General features: G+C 43.3%; 1 long non-coding RNA gene across 15 annotated transcripts in view; it reads right to left on the reverse strand.

Moving 5' to 3' along the window:
• The window catches only part of LOC126213546 (uncharacterized), a 422,558-nt gene that overhangs the window by 138,481 nt on the left and 268,756 nt on the right, over window positions 1-15,321 (reverse strand). The window lies entirely within an intron of this gene.

Below are 15,321 nucleotides of genomic sequence, written 5' to 3' on the forward strand. Positions count from 1 at the left end.
AGCTCAGAGGCCACTGTCTACCCTTGGTTCCATCTGCAAAATTCTGGAGGTTAAAGATCAAAAGTTATTCAGCTGAGTATTTTTTTACAATGTAAACAGAGCACGGACTTACTTCGAGAAAAATTGGAATCGTTGGAGATCGACAATTGACGATATCGATAAGTGAAGAAAGTAAAGACAACGGTGAATCTGAACCTTTGCCAGTTTGTACAATATCAAAAGCTACAGCAACACTGGACGAAGTGTCTACCATCATCAGTTATTTTGCTCCCCAAATAGCAGAACTGCTTTACTACTTTAACTGTCTCATTTTTCCAAACTAATTCCCTGAGCATCACCCGACTTAATTCGACTAATTCCATTATCCTCGTTTTGCTTTTGTTGATGTTCATCTTATATCCTCCTTTCAAGACACTGTCCATTCCGTTCAACTGCTCTTCCAAATCCTTTGCTGTCTCTGACAGAATTACAATGTCATCGGCGAACCTCAACGTTTTTATTTCTTCTCCATGGATTTTAATGCCTACTCCGAATTTTTCTTTTGTTTCCTTTACTGCTTGCTCAATATACAGATTGAATAACATCAGGGAGAGGCTACAACCCTGTCTCACTCCCTTCCCAACCACTGCTTCCCTTTCATACCCCTCGACTCGTGTAACTGCCATCTGGTTTCTGTACAAATTATGAATAGCCTTTCGCTCCCTGTATTTTACCCCTGCCACCTTCAGAATTTGAGAGAGAGTATTCCAGTCAACATTGTCAAAAGCTTTCTATAAGTATACAAATGCTAGAAACGTAGGTTTGCCTTTCCTTAATCTAGCTTCTAAGATAAGTCGTAGAGTCAGTATTGCCTCACGTGTTCCAACATCTCTGCAGAATCCAAACTGATCTATGCCAAGGTCGGCTTCTATCATTTTTCCATTCATCTGTAAAGACTTCGCGTTGGTACTTTGCAGCTGTGACTTATTAAACTGATAGTTCGGTAATTTTCGCATCTGTCAACACCTGCTTTCTTTGGGATTGGAATTATTACATTCTTCTTGAAGTCTGAGGGAATTTCGCCTGTCTCATACATCTTGCTCACCAGATGGTAGAGTTTTGTCAGGACTTGCTCTCCCAATGCCATCAGTAGTTCTAATGGAATGTTGTCTATTCCCGGGGCCTTGTTTCGAGTCAGGTCTTTTAGTGCTCTGTCAAACTCTTCACGCAGTATCGTATCTCCCATTGCATCTTCATCTACATCCTCTTCCATTTCCATCATATTGTCCTCAAGTACGTCGCGCTTGTATAGACCCTCTATATACTCCTTCCACCTTTCTGCTTTCCCTTCTTTGCTTAAAACTGGGTTTCCTATCTCCAAAGGTCTCTCTAATTTTCCGGTAGGCTGTATCTATCTTACCCCAAGTGACATAAACCTCTACATCCTTACATTTGTCCTCTAGCCATGCCTGCTTAGCCATTTTGTACTTCCTGCCGATTCATTTTTGAGACGTTTGTATTCCTTTTTCCCTGCTTCATTTACTGCATTTTTATATTTTCTCCTTTCATCAATTAAATTCAATATTTCTTCTGTTACCCAACGATTTCTACTAGCCCTCGTCTTTTTACCTACTTGATTCTCTGCTGCCTTCACTACTTCATCTCTCAGAGCTGCCCATTCGTCTTCTACTGTATTTCTTTCCCCCATTCTTGTCAATTGTTCCCTTATGCTGTCCCTGAACCTCTGTACAACCTCTGGTTTAGTCAGTTCGTCCAGGTCCCATCTCCTTAAATTCCCCCTTTTTGCAGTTTCTTCAGTTTTAATCTACAGTTCATAACCAATAGATTGTGGTCAGAGTCCACATCTGCCCCTGGAAATGTCATACAATTTAAAACCTGGTTCCTAAATCTCTGTCTTACCATTATATAATCTGTCTGACACCTTTTAGTATCTCCAGGATTCTTCCATGTATACAACCTTCTTTCATGATTCTTGAACCAAGTGTTAGCTATGATTAAGTTATGCTCTGTGCAAAATTCTACCAGACGGCTTCCTCTTTCATTTCTTAGCCCCAATCCATATTCAGCTACTACGTTTCCTTCTCTCCCTTTTCCTACTGACGAATTCCAGTCACCCATGACTATTAAATTTTAGTCTCCCTTCACTACCTGAATAATTTCTTTTAACTCATCATACATTTCTTCAATTTCTTCATCATCTGCAGAGCTAGTTGGCATATAGACTTGTACTACTGTAGTAGGCATGGGCTTTGTGTCTATCTTGGCCACAATAATGCGTTCACTATGCTGTTTGTAGTAGCTAACCCGCACTCTTATTTTTTTATTCATTATTAAACCTACTCCTGCATTACCCCTATTTGATTTTGTACTTATAACCCTGTATTCACCTGACCAAAAGTCAGGTTTCTCCTGCCACCGAACTTCACTAATTCCCACTATATCCAACTTTAATCTATCCATTTCCCTTTTTAAAATTTTCTAACCTACTTGCGCGATTAAGCGATCTGACATTCCACACTCCGATCCGTAGAACGCCAGTTTTCTTTCTCCTGATAACGACGTCCTCTATAGTTGTCCCCGCCTGGAGATCCGAATGGGGGACTGTTTTACTTCCGGAATATTTTACCCAAGAGGACGCCATCATCATTTAACCATATAGTAAAGCTGCATGCCCTCGGGAAAAATTACGGCTGTAGTTTCCCCTTGCTTTCAGCCGTTCGCAGTACCAGTACAGCAAGACCATTTTGGTTAGTGTTACAAGGCCAGATCAGTGAGTCATCCAGACTGTTGCCCCTGCAACTGCTGAAAAGGCTGCTGCCCCTCTTCAGGAACCACACGTTTGTCTGGCCTCCCAACAGATACTCCTCCGTTGTGGTTGCACCTACGGTACGGCCATCTGTATCGCTGAGGCACGCAAGAATCCCCACCAACGGCAAGGTCCACGGTTCATGGGGATATTGTTACATCTAAATATTTGCATGTGTTGCCCGATTATAACACTAACTCACTGATATTAAATATATTTTTGTTTTGTGAAGTGCACAATTTTACCTTTCTGAACATTTAGAGCAAGTTGTCAATCTTTGCAACACTTTGCTATCTTATTAATAGCTGACAATATTTATGCATCTTCTTCCAGACAGTACTTCATCACAGATAACTGCACCACCTGCGAAAGTCTGAGGTAAGTATTAATATTGTCTGCAATCGCATTAATATACAATACGAACAGTAACGGAGTCAACACCCTTCCCTGGCACAACCCTGAAGTTACTTCTTGACTCTCCATAAAAGATAACATGCTTAGTCCTCCCTACTGAAAAGTCCTCAATCCAGTGGCAAACTTCTCATAAATATATAGGGTTACAACCATGAGCATTAGTTACCTGTGAGATTAGATGCTGTGAGTTGATGTTAGTCAAGAATGCATTAGGTGACAAAGACAGAATAACTGACACCTCACCAATTTTGAACGAAGTCAAATTATATGGCTACTAGAAGCCGGACGTTCCTTCTGCAATACTGCAGAAAAGACTTGGCTGTAACACAGCCACTGTAAACGATTGCTGTCAGTGGTGGTCACAAGAAGACTGGGCTCTCGGCGGACACCTGCCACTACTGAGAGGGAAGACAATTGACTTTGCCGTACCGCTGTGGCACATTTTATTACATCTGCAGCAGCAAGGGACAGCAGCTGGCATCCCAGTTACACAACGAACTGTTACAAATCAGTTACTTCAAGGACAGCTCCGAGACAGGTGCCCTGTAAAATTCATTTCACTGACTCCAAACCACTGCCATTTGTGACTTCAGTGATGTCCAGCAAGAGCTCACTGGAGGGCAGGGTGGAGGTCTGTCGCGTTTTCTGACGAAGGCTGCTCCTGTCTGTGTGCCAGTGATGACCTCGTCTCTGTTAGGAGAGGGCCAATTGAGGGCCCGCAACCAACCTGTCTGCATGCTGGACCTACACCTGGAGATACGATTTAGCGTGCGATTACATATGACAACACGAGCACTGTTGTGCTTACTCCACGCACTGTGACTGCAAATTCGTACAAAGATCTGGTGATTCGACCTGTTGTACTGGCATTCACGAGCAGCATTCCAGTGGGCATTTGCCAACAGGATAACGTTCGCCCGCATACCACTGTCGTAACCCGACGTGCTCCACAGTGTGTGTTATTGTGTCGTCTTGGCCTGCTCAATCACATCTGTCTCCAATGGAGCACATACGGGACAGCATCGGACGACAACTCCAGCATCAGGCAGAAACAGCATCAACCGTCCCTGTATTGACCAACAAGTGCAACTGGCATAGAAGTCCATCCCACAAACTGACATCTGGCTGTGTGTGTGTGTGTGTGTGTGTGTGTGTGTGTGTGTGTGTGTGTGTGTGTGATTCCAATGAGAGCCTTTTTGACCAAAAGGAAAGCTAACTTGTTTGATAATCTTGATGTTATGCCTATCTGCAACTCTGCATTTACGCTACATGGTGAGTAGCAATCTATCCTTTCCATAATATTATGATCATTCCATCCTGGATTTTCCATTGTTTTATTATTGTTCAACTATTACAGCAATTGACAATGTTGAACACACAGCACATTGAGCATTGCAAAAGAGTAGTGGGTTAACAACCAAAACTAAAAAAATTATGTAACTATCTTTCATTCCCTTCACATCACAGAATTGGTGGGCAACTAACAAACTGCACATTGAGGAGCCCGTTACTGAATCACAAAACAATGCAAAAACGAGCAGCTGATCAGAACGGGGCGGCTGATCATAAAAAGAGAAAACTGGGCAGTCAAAAAATATAAACAAGAACATCAAATAAATCAGATAGAACAGTTTTCTAGAAAGCAACCAAGAATCAGTAGGAAATGCATCTAGAAATTACTTCAATAAATATTTGTAAAAATGTAACAAGTATCATTTCAACTTCACGAAATAATGTCATATACGGTTTCCATTTACATGTTTACAAGTATCGAGTAACACGAGTCAAACAGGTTGAAAAACACTAAATAAAGCCCCCATAAATGTATGGCATTTCAAATACTTTATGAAACTGTCATCATCTGCCTTTACTGCTAAGCCACCAATGAATGTGATTAACACATCCATAGCAGGCAGTTTTTCCTGGGAGTTTAAACTGCAAGGATACTGTGAAACTCCACAAGGGTCTGTCCATGCTCTAACCTCCAAGCATACTTTAGTAACACCTCTCACAAGTAGGACAAGAAGTTACGATAGCAGATCATCTGATTAATATGGCCCAAAACTACGATGCTTTCATTTAAGTTTAAACTGAAAGAAATATTAAGTGAACTGAAGTCACCAAAACTGTCAGCCTCATACGAGGAATATACGAGGGCTATTCCGAAAGTAAGGTCCGATACGTCGCGAAATGGAAACCACGGTAAAAATCAAAAATGTTTTATTTGCAACAGTTAGATACACCTTGCAGCTACTTATCTCCATAGTCGCCGACCCGACTTAGACGTGTATCGTAGCGTTGTACCAACTTTCCAATACCCTCGCTATAGAAGGCAGCCGCCAGTGCTCTCCGCCAATTCTCTACGCTGGCCTACGGCTCGTTGTCTTGTGCCGAAATGTTGTCTTCAAAGACAGCGGTTCATGTGACCAGAGCTGAAACTCAGAGGGAGACAATTACGGGCTGTATTGTGGGTAATCTCACATTTCCATTTGAAAACGATGCAGGAGCATCTTCATTGCCCCTGCAGAATGCGGCTGAGAATTGTCTTGAAGACGAAACAGCACGACAGTTATGTAATGTTAGCTGCATAGCTTCAGGGGATATTTCTCACCAGGCCCTCGTACTTGGCGGCAGACACTATTTTCTAGACATCTTTACGCACTCACTGCGAGCTCAGAAATGAGAAGAGCGACGTGATGCTAACTGGGGTTATACTAGAGACACTACCCAACACATCTGTGCAAAGCTTTATCGGATTTTCATAGTCGTTTCCATTTCGTGACCGATCGGACCTTACTTTCGGAATAGCCCTCGTACATAGAAAGAACTGCTCCGTGATAGTACAGTAGGTAACTGAAAGCAACATGCTATAATAAAAGAAATGACACTTTTACACAAAGGCAAAAATTACACTCAAGCTACAACAAATTATGATAGTCACTTGGACATGGATCTTAACCATTCAACCACTTGAATATATGCATGCAATTCTTTCCAGAAAATTTTTTGGCCTGCTGTTTTATCACATCAGATATAATTTCTGTATTTTTGCATGTCAGAAGTCAACTATCCCCTCTGTTGCTCTGGGGCAATGTCGAAGGTAACACATTCCTCGAGTGCATTGTAGCAGGCAACAAAAGCTGGTGCTGCCACTGGGAACCGGAGTCGAAAACGTCGACAATGGAATGGCGTCATCCACTGTTCCCTCACCCCGTCAAGTTCAAGTTCAAGAGCCAGCCATCTGCTGAAGAAGAGATACTCATCCTGTTCTTTAATTACCAGAGCCCACTGCTTATTGATTTCAAGGAACCTGGTGTCTCCCTCACTGGAGAATGGTTCTGTGCAACACTGGAGAAATTACTAAATACAATTAAGGCAAAACGTCTGTGAAAATTTCAACACGAGGCACTGTTGCCTCGTAACCCGTATCCCTATGTCGCAAATGTCAAAGCAGAAGTTACACCAACTCGAGTGGGACACACTCGAGCACCCGTCCAATAGTCCTGACGTCTCCCCGTGCAATCGTCACACCTTCTGCCCTTAAAAACAACTGTGAAGCATCGACAATTCCTGTCAGTTGAGAATGTCCAGCAGGCAGTTACAGACTTCTTCATGCAGCAGCAAATGGTGTTCCACTGAATCGGTTTCTCCAGCCCGGTATGTCGGTGGGATGACTGCCTCAGTGCTCGTGGCAATTTCACCCAACTGGCACACAATTCTGGATTGTACAGCTTTCAAATGGAAACATTTCGATCCTCCTCTTACACAGTACGTATAATAACTGCAGTACCGTAGGTTATCAATACGGCCAGAGCTGGCGGCTCTAAGATTACTGCAAGCACCACAAGCAGTGCTTTCATCACCCTGCCAATGAAGAACCTCCACGTCGCCAACCAACGGAGACCACCCAGACGGTGTTACAAGCGGCCGCCATCTGAGCACCAGACTACTTCTACCTTTTGTTCTGCGCTTCTAATGAAAGTTCCCTGTTGCTAGTTGGTGACAAACATTACTTCAAGTAGTCGATAGTTAACTTCACTGGCAAACATTCAGTGCACTCGGGTGCCGCTCGTGTCACGCCTCTGCTTATAGCTAGCCACGATCACTCACAAGTTGACAACAATGCAGCAGTTGTTCTGCACTAAGTCGACAACAACATATTTATTTAAAATGCATTTGTGTCCACTGATCTTTTGCTCATACATCCAGATTCCTATGGCGACATATCTTCGGGCCACCTTCCACCTATTTGTCACAGGCCTAACAGTTGGTGATGCACAACCCATTTGGCGATGAACTTTGTCAAACCTACGATGCCGTGTCATTTTCCTCCCCCTGTCGCCTAATTTTTACCACTTTCTGGACATTTTTGTTTATTTTACTACCATTTGTGCTTCTGGACATTTCTGTCTCAGATCCACGCTTACCACTTTTGTTCCGTTTGCTTGTTTGAACTGCCACACACTGATTTAGCTTTAGCATTTTTACTTTCCTACGGCTAACCCACTGCCCCGAGCCCCACGCACACCGAACTTGCAATTAGCAGCACCACAATTTCGAGTGCCTTTGGCACCGATGCTCGATCTAACGTGTCCCCTTCAGTTACAGACACAACAAGTGACGCAGCTTATCGAGATGCTGAGGGCTTCATTCAAATGCAGATGGCAGCCAATGAGACTCGCAATAAGACGCCACAAACTACGGCAGAACCACAATTTACGGAGCCATCATTAGCGCCTCCATTTTACCCATTTGAAGGGGGAAAAAGAGGATTGTGTTGAATACTTGGCTCAATCTGAAGCTCACCTATTTGATCACCAAGTACCAGTTACTGTTAAACAATCTTTTTTTTTTATCAGCAACCAGTGTGTTAGTCTATTAACTGGCCGGCCGAAGTGGCCGTGCTGTTAAAGGCGCTGCAGTCTGGAACCGCAAGACCGCTACGGTCGCAGGTTCGAATCCTGCATCGGGCATGGATGTTTGTGATGTCCTTAGGTTAGTTAGGTTTAACTAGTTCTAAGTTCTAGGAGACTAATGACCTCAGCAGTTGAGTCCCATAGTGCTCAGAGCCATTTGAACCATCTATTAATTGTGCTCCAAAGTATTCCCCACTTCACAGCCAGAACTTTCGAATTATCGGTGTTTAATCCAGGTTCTGAATGTGATGAGAAGGTTCAGGAGGTTGCTGCCAGGTCCAAGTTTTCAGACTAAACAAGCCGTCAGGACAGACAGACAGTGGGCGACAGACTTCCAAGGACTCAGATAGTCGGCTCAGACAGCCAGTCACATAAACAGCCAGGCCAGCAAGGTACCGGCATGAAAGCTTGCCCGCACTGCTTCTTAGCTCATAAGCATAGCTTCCACCTGCCACGAAATGCACCTTGTTTTTCAGGTGGCAAGAACGGACATGTTCAAGCGGTCTGCTTACAGAAAGAGAAGCCTCCCTCTCCTAATATACACCCACAGAAGTCAAATTTTGTTGTACATGTTGTGCATCCTGAACCAAACAGAACTTCTAGTGTGGAGGAGAAGAGTGGTAGTTTACAAATCATGAAATCAGTGGCATTTTCTTTAGCACAATGCAGCTTTTTGTGGACCTTGTAATAAGTGGCTGCACTATTCAATTGCAATTAGCTAAGAGTGTCTCAGTTTCTTTCCCTGTCTCAATGCTTCTGATCATCTTAGCAAGTCCAAGCTGCACAAATCATACATTACACTTACACCATATAACGGATTTAACATTCCAGTGCTAGGTTCTTGCAACCTTCCTTCAACATACAAGAATTTGCAAAAGACAAACTTCTGGGTATGCGTTCACGGAACAGTGCAAATATGTCTGACCATGATTTGTTTGGATTTGTGTGTGTGTGTGTGTGTGTGTGTGTGTGTGTGTGTTCTACAAATGTGTTGTCTATGCTAATTTTGATTTCAAGGACAGTGTCGGTCAATTGTGTGCTGAATTCAAAGACTTGTTCGGTGACAGCTTAGGCAAAGCTTCTAATTCTGCTGTGCATGTGACCACTAAAGATAATGCACAGCCTCACTTCTTCAGGTCCCACACTATACTACACGTGCTCTGGGAACAGGCTGCTTGGAACTTTCACTGTGGCATCCATCAGGGCCAGTTAGTACTTTGTCAAGAAGCCTTCAGGCAAATGGTGTATTTGTGCAGACTAAGGCAACATTGAACCCCTGAATAGTTCAAAAAACCTTTACAGAAACTGAGGAACAACAAGGCTCCCTGCACTGATAGCATTCCAGCAGAATTGTTAAAATGTGGAGGAACAACGTTAGAGCAGTCTCTGTTTAAACTTAAGACTCTCATATGGGAACAGGAGAGGATACCAGATGAATGGAATGAAGGAATATCATGTCCCATAGATAAAAAGGTCAACTGAATGGAGTTTAGAAACCACTGTGGAATCACCCTCCTGAACCTGGGGTACAAGGTACTAGCGGAGTTCAACGAGGGAGGTCAACAATATATCTCATTTTCAACCTGCGCCAAATTTTGGAGAAAACTGTCAAATATCACCTCTTTATTGACTAAGGCTGCATACGACAGCATCAATAGAAACTAGTTGTTTCATGCATTACAGGAGATGGGGATACATGGAAAGCTCCTGAGAATGGTTAAAATTATGATGTCTGACGTAAGAAGCTGCATTCGAGTTTGAGGAAATTACTCAAACCCCCTAGAAATAAAAAAATAGCACAGATTTTAGCACATGCAGATGACATACAAAACATACCATGGACAGTACCAGCACTGAAAGAAGCTTCTACAGCCTTAAGTCAAGCAAGTAAGAAGACGGGTCTTATGGTAAATGAAGATAAAACTAAATACATGGCCTGTGGGGAAGCATATCAACGAATATGCCGTCAACTTTCAGTGTGATTGGATACACATTTTAAAGGGTTGATTGCTTCAAGTATCTTGGTTCCACAGTCACTTGCTTTAATGAGATCTCAACTGTAACTAAGATTAGACTGATATCAGCAAATAAGATATATTTTGCCTTTAGTAATTTATTCCAGTCAAGTCTCCTCAGTAGCCCAACAAAATTCACTATTTATCCAATGGTTCTCACTTGCGCTTCGGAAAGCCATGTACCGCAAGTCTCTAGAGAAACAGAAGATCTGCAGCAGATAGGCACTTGGTGCAGGGAGTGGAAACTGACCCTTAACATAGACAAATGTAATGTATTGCGAATACATAGAAAGAAGGATACTTTATTGTATGATTATAAGATAGCGGAACAAACACTGGTAGCAGTTACTTCTGTAAAATATCTGGGAGTATGCGTGCGGAACGATTTGAAGTGGAATGATGATATAAAATTAATTGTTGGTAAGGCGGGTACCAGGTTGAGATTCATTGGGAGAGTCCTTAGAAAATGTAGTCCATCAACAAAGGAGGTGGCTTACAAAACACTTGTTCCACCTATACTTGAGTATTGTTCATCAGTGTGGGATCCGTACCAGATCGGGTTGACCGAGGAGATAGAGAAGATCCAAAGAAGAGCGGCACGTTTCATCACAGGGTTATTTGGTAACCGTGATAGCGTTACGGATATGTTTAGCAAACTCAAGTGGCAGACTCTGCAAGAGATGCTGCGCTCTGCAGGGCGGTGTAGCTTGCTCGCCAGGTTTCGAGAGGGTGCGTTTCTGGATGAGGTATCGAATATATTGCTTCCCCCTACTTATACCTCCCGAGGAGATCACGAATGTAAAATTAGAGAGATTCGTGCGGCAACGGATGCTTTCCGGCAGTCATTCTTCCTGCGAACCATACGAGACTGGAACAGGAAAGGGAGGTAATGACAGTGGCACGTAAAGTGCCCTCCGCCACACACCGTTGGGTGGCTTGCGCAGTATAAATGTAGATGTAGATGTAGAAACGACGATGCTTTACAATCTTCAAGCCTTGCATTCCATATTTTGCCTTGAAGGTCTACCAGCATTGCTTGTGACTGACAACGGACCACAATTTGTGTCCGCAGAATTCGATGACTTCTGTATAGCCAATGGGATTTATCGCATCCCAAGTGCAGCAGTCCAATGGAGAAGCAGAATGCTTTGTTCGAACTTTTACGCAGAAGACGGATAAACTACGCACCTGCCACATGCGGGACCAACATTTGCTTCTCTTCTCGTTCTACCACTTCGCAACAGCACATCACCAGCAGAGTTGCTTCACAGACGGTGACACCACTCCTCGCTCTAGTAAGCGGCCTGCACCTGCTTCACTCACTAAGGCAATGTATAAACGCAATGAACTTTTTTTCTAATTTTTTTTCAGATCACACAGTGGTCAGAAGTGCTGGGTACAAGATATTGTCATAATGTTGCTTGGCAATTGCATATTTTGACAGAAGGTCCATGCAAATTGCGGTGGGAGCACCTGAATCAACTTCACACCTGTAAATTGGGTTATTCTGTAACTGATACTCTGTTCTCGGGTTTGTGGTCTGCCCAGGTAATGCAGTTTGCATACCCTTCAGCTTCTTGGGGCTCTGGGATGAGATGAGAACTTATTAGATATCTTGGCGACGAACAGACCTGAACTTTTTGAAGAAGTTCATCTACAAGAAGGTATTAGTGACCATAATGTGGTTGTGGCTTCTGTGTCAGTGGAAGTTGCAAGAAAACCAAAGAAATAGTTTAGAGTTTTCTTGTTTGGAAAAGCAAATAAGAGTGTCATTAATGAAGATATTCATAGTCAGCTCCAAGCATTCACCACGGGACAAAAAGATATTGAGCATCTCTGGTTGGAATTTAAAGGTATTGTCCACCACGTGCTAGGAAATATGTGCCTAGCAAAAATATAGGGCAGGGAAAGGATCCACCTTGGTTCAACAAACATATTAGGAAGTTCCTGGGAAAGCACAGAATTTTGCACAGTTGTTTCAAACATAGTCACTGCCCTGCTGAAAAACAGAAATTATGCGAAATGAAAGCAGCTGTCAAAAGGTCAAGGAGAGATTCTTTTAACGAATTTGAAAGCAATATTATACCTGCAGGTTCTAAAAATAACCCCCAAAAATTTTGGTCACACATGAAATCTATGAACGCTACAAATAATTCAATACCTTCTCTGGCTGACAGTACAGGAAATGTAATAGATGATGATAAACTGCAGGTTGAAATTCTAAACCTAGCTTTTAAAAACTCACTCATGGTACAGGACTGCAGCACCATTCCCCTTTCAATTATCGAACAAATGCAAGGATGGCCGACAGTGTTTAGTGTATCTGGGATTGTGAAACAGTTAAGATCCTTAGATACCAGGAACGCATCTGGTCCAGACAGTATCCCTGTAATATTTTATGTTGACTACGCTACAAATATAGCACCATTCTTATCCGTCATCTACCAGAAATCAATGGAACAGTGGAAAGTTCCACGGCTGGCAGAAGGCCCAGCTCACGGCAATTTGCAAAAAGGGTAGAAAATCGGATGCACATAATTACCAGCCAATTTCTCGGACATCAATTTGTTGTACCATCGTGGAACATATTTTGTGTTTAGATATAAAGGCCCTTTCTAGACTGAGAAGCTCATCTGCAGAAACCAGCACTGTTTTAGGGAACAGTGGTCATGCGAGACACAGCTGGCCCCCTCTGTGCATTATATACCCCAACTTTCGAAAGGCATTCGACTCAGTTCCCCACTGTCGCTTGCTCATAGAAGTGCACGCTTACAGTCTCTCTGACAACATATGCAGTTGTATAGAAAGTTTTCTAATAGACAGAAAGCAGTATGTCGTCCTGAATGTGGAGACTTCAACAGAAACAAGCCTAACATCAGGTGTGGCCCAGGGCAGTGTAATAGGTCCGCTGCTTTTTACGATTTACATAAATGATCTGGTTGATCGTACTGACAGCGCCATTTGACTGTTTGCCGATGATGGTGTAGTCTACAGAAAAGTAGTATAACACAAAAATTGTGAACAAATCAATGAGGATTTGCAGAAAATAAACATGTGGCGTAATGAATGGCACTTATCTCTCAATATTAGTATGTGTTACCTACTGCGCATAACAAAGCAAAAATTCACATTAATGTATACATCAAGTATCTGGGTGTGACTATACGAAATTATCTCAAACGGAACGATTAGATTACACAAGTAACAGGTAAGGCGAACTCTAGATTGGGGTTTATTGGTAGAATCCTGAAGCGATACAGTCCTTCAACAAAGGAAATTGCTTACAATACTTTTGTTCATCCAGTCGTAGACTATTGTTCATCTGTGTGAGACCCTTACCAGTTGTGTCTGATTCAAGAGATTGAGAAAGTCCAAAGAAAAACACCAAGGTTTGTGACTGGTGCATTTAGCCATCGCAAGAGCGTTTCAAATCTCATAGAAAGTTTGAAGTGGGACACACTTGCAGATAGACGATGCGCTAAACAGAAGGGGCTGCTCACTAAATTCCAAAATCCGGTTTTCGCCAAGGATGTAGAGCATATATTATTACCAACTACTTTCATATCACCCAATGATCACCATTCAAAGATAAGGGAAATCAGAGCTTGTACTGAGGCATTCGAGCAGTCTTATCCCCTCGCGAGATCCACGAGTGGAATGGAGGGGGCGATATGACTTCGGCGCAAATAGTGCCCTCTGCCACACACCGCTTGGTGGCTAGCAGGGACAGCTGATAGGTGTCCGTTTCTCTTCATTATGCAGCTAGCCACGGGGCTGCCAGACCACTTCCAGATGTCGCTGTGGTCATCAACAGAAGACCTCGCACTGTCGCTAAGTGCAGAGCAGTGCCCTCTGCCTTATTTCTTAGCTGACATTCTAGTATAGTCATAAACCCATCACCGGGAAGCGGACATGAGCTCTGGCACCAGCTGTAGCATCAGCTCCTGTTTCCTCATCGCTTCCTGCTACACCCCCCCCCCACCACCACCACTACCACTACCACCACCACCGCCGCCGCAATCAGAGTTATGGGAGGAGGAGGGGGGGGGGGTGGAAGTGTAGTATCTTAGGTTTCCAATACTGCCAGAGGCAGCACCTCGAAGATTCCTGCGTGCCTGCGAGCAGCACTTCCAGCACCGCTGCCAATGAAGAACCTCCTCCAGGTTCTTGACTTATGAAGACCACCAGGATGGTGTTACAAGTGGCAGCAATATGGGCACCAACCTCTACCTCTACTTCTAGTTTCGTGCTTCTGCTGACAGTTTCATGTTGCTAGTTAACGCTGAACATTACTCCAAGTTGTTGATTATTAACTCTACAGGCAAACATTCACTTTAAAGACACACATACATGTGTCAGGCCTCTGCATGAACCGACCCATGATCACCTTCAAGATGCCTATAGCGCAGCAATTCCTCTGCGATAAGATGAATACAATGTATTTATTTAATGTGCACTTGTTCCACTAATCTTTTGCTTGCCTGTCCAGATTCCTATGGCAACAGACCGTTCTGACACCTTCCTCCCATTTGTCATTAGCAATGTGGGCGTAACAGTTGCTGATGTGTGCAACAATAATAACCAGGAAATAGCAGTAAGAATTGAATACCAAGAATGAAGCACTCCTGTTAGAGAAGGGATGTAGTCTTTTGTCCCTATTGTTTGATCTATATACAGAACAAACGGGGATGGTAATGAAAGAAAGGTTCCAAGATGGGTTGAAATCCAGGGTCAAGAATATCAACGATAAGATTAGTTGATGACATTGTTATCCTCACAGAAAGTGAAGTGAAGTAATGCACGATCTGTTGAGTGGAATGATTAACCTAATGAGCAAAGGACTGATAAGAAATAAGGTTATCCACAGAATCACCTACAGACATTCATCCAGAACCTCAACACCTTCTCCCATTTACTTCACTGCTCCTTCTCCATCCGACAAGCCATCATTCTTGATCTCTACCACCACCTCAAGGATGGCCACATTGGTACCTCCATCGACATCTAAAGTACCAAGAATACATCCGCTTCAGCAGCTGCCACCCATTCCACACCATTCTAAATTACATTCCGCACCTTTTCCAGAAACAGATCTCCCAGGCCTGATCCCGCCAGTCATCTCCCACAGCTCACAAATCCACAGTCTGGTCACAAAGGGGCTCTCCCCTCA

This window comes from Schistocerca nitens, chromosome 11, assembly GCF_023898315.1.
Source record: "Schistocerca nitens isolate TAMUIC-IGC-003100 chromosome 11, iqSchNite1.1, whole genome shotgun sequence".
Lineage (NCBI taxonomy): Eukaryota > Metazoa > Arthropoda > Insecta > Orthoptera > Acrididae > Schistocerca > Schistocerca nitens.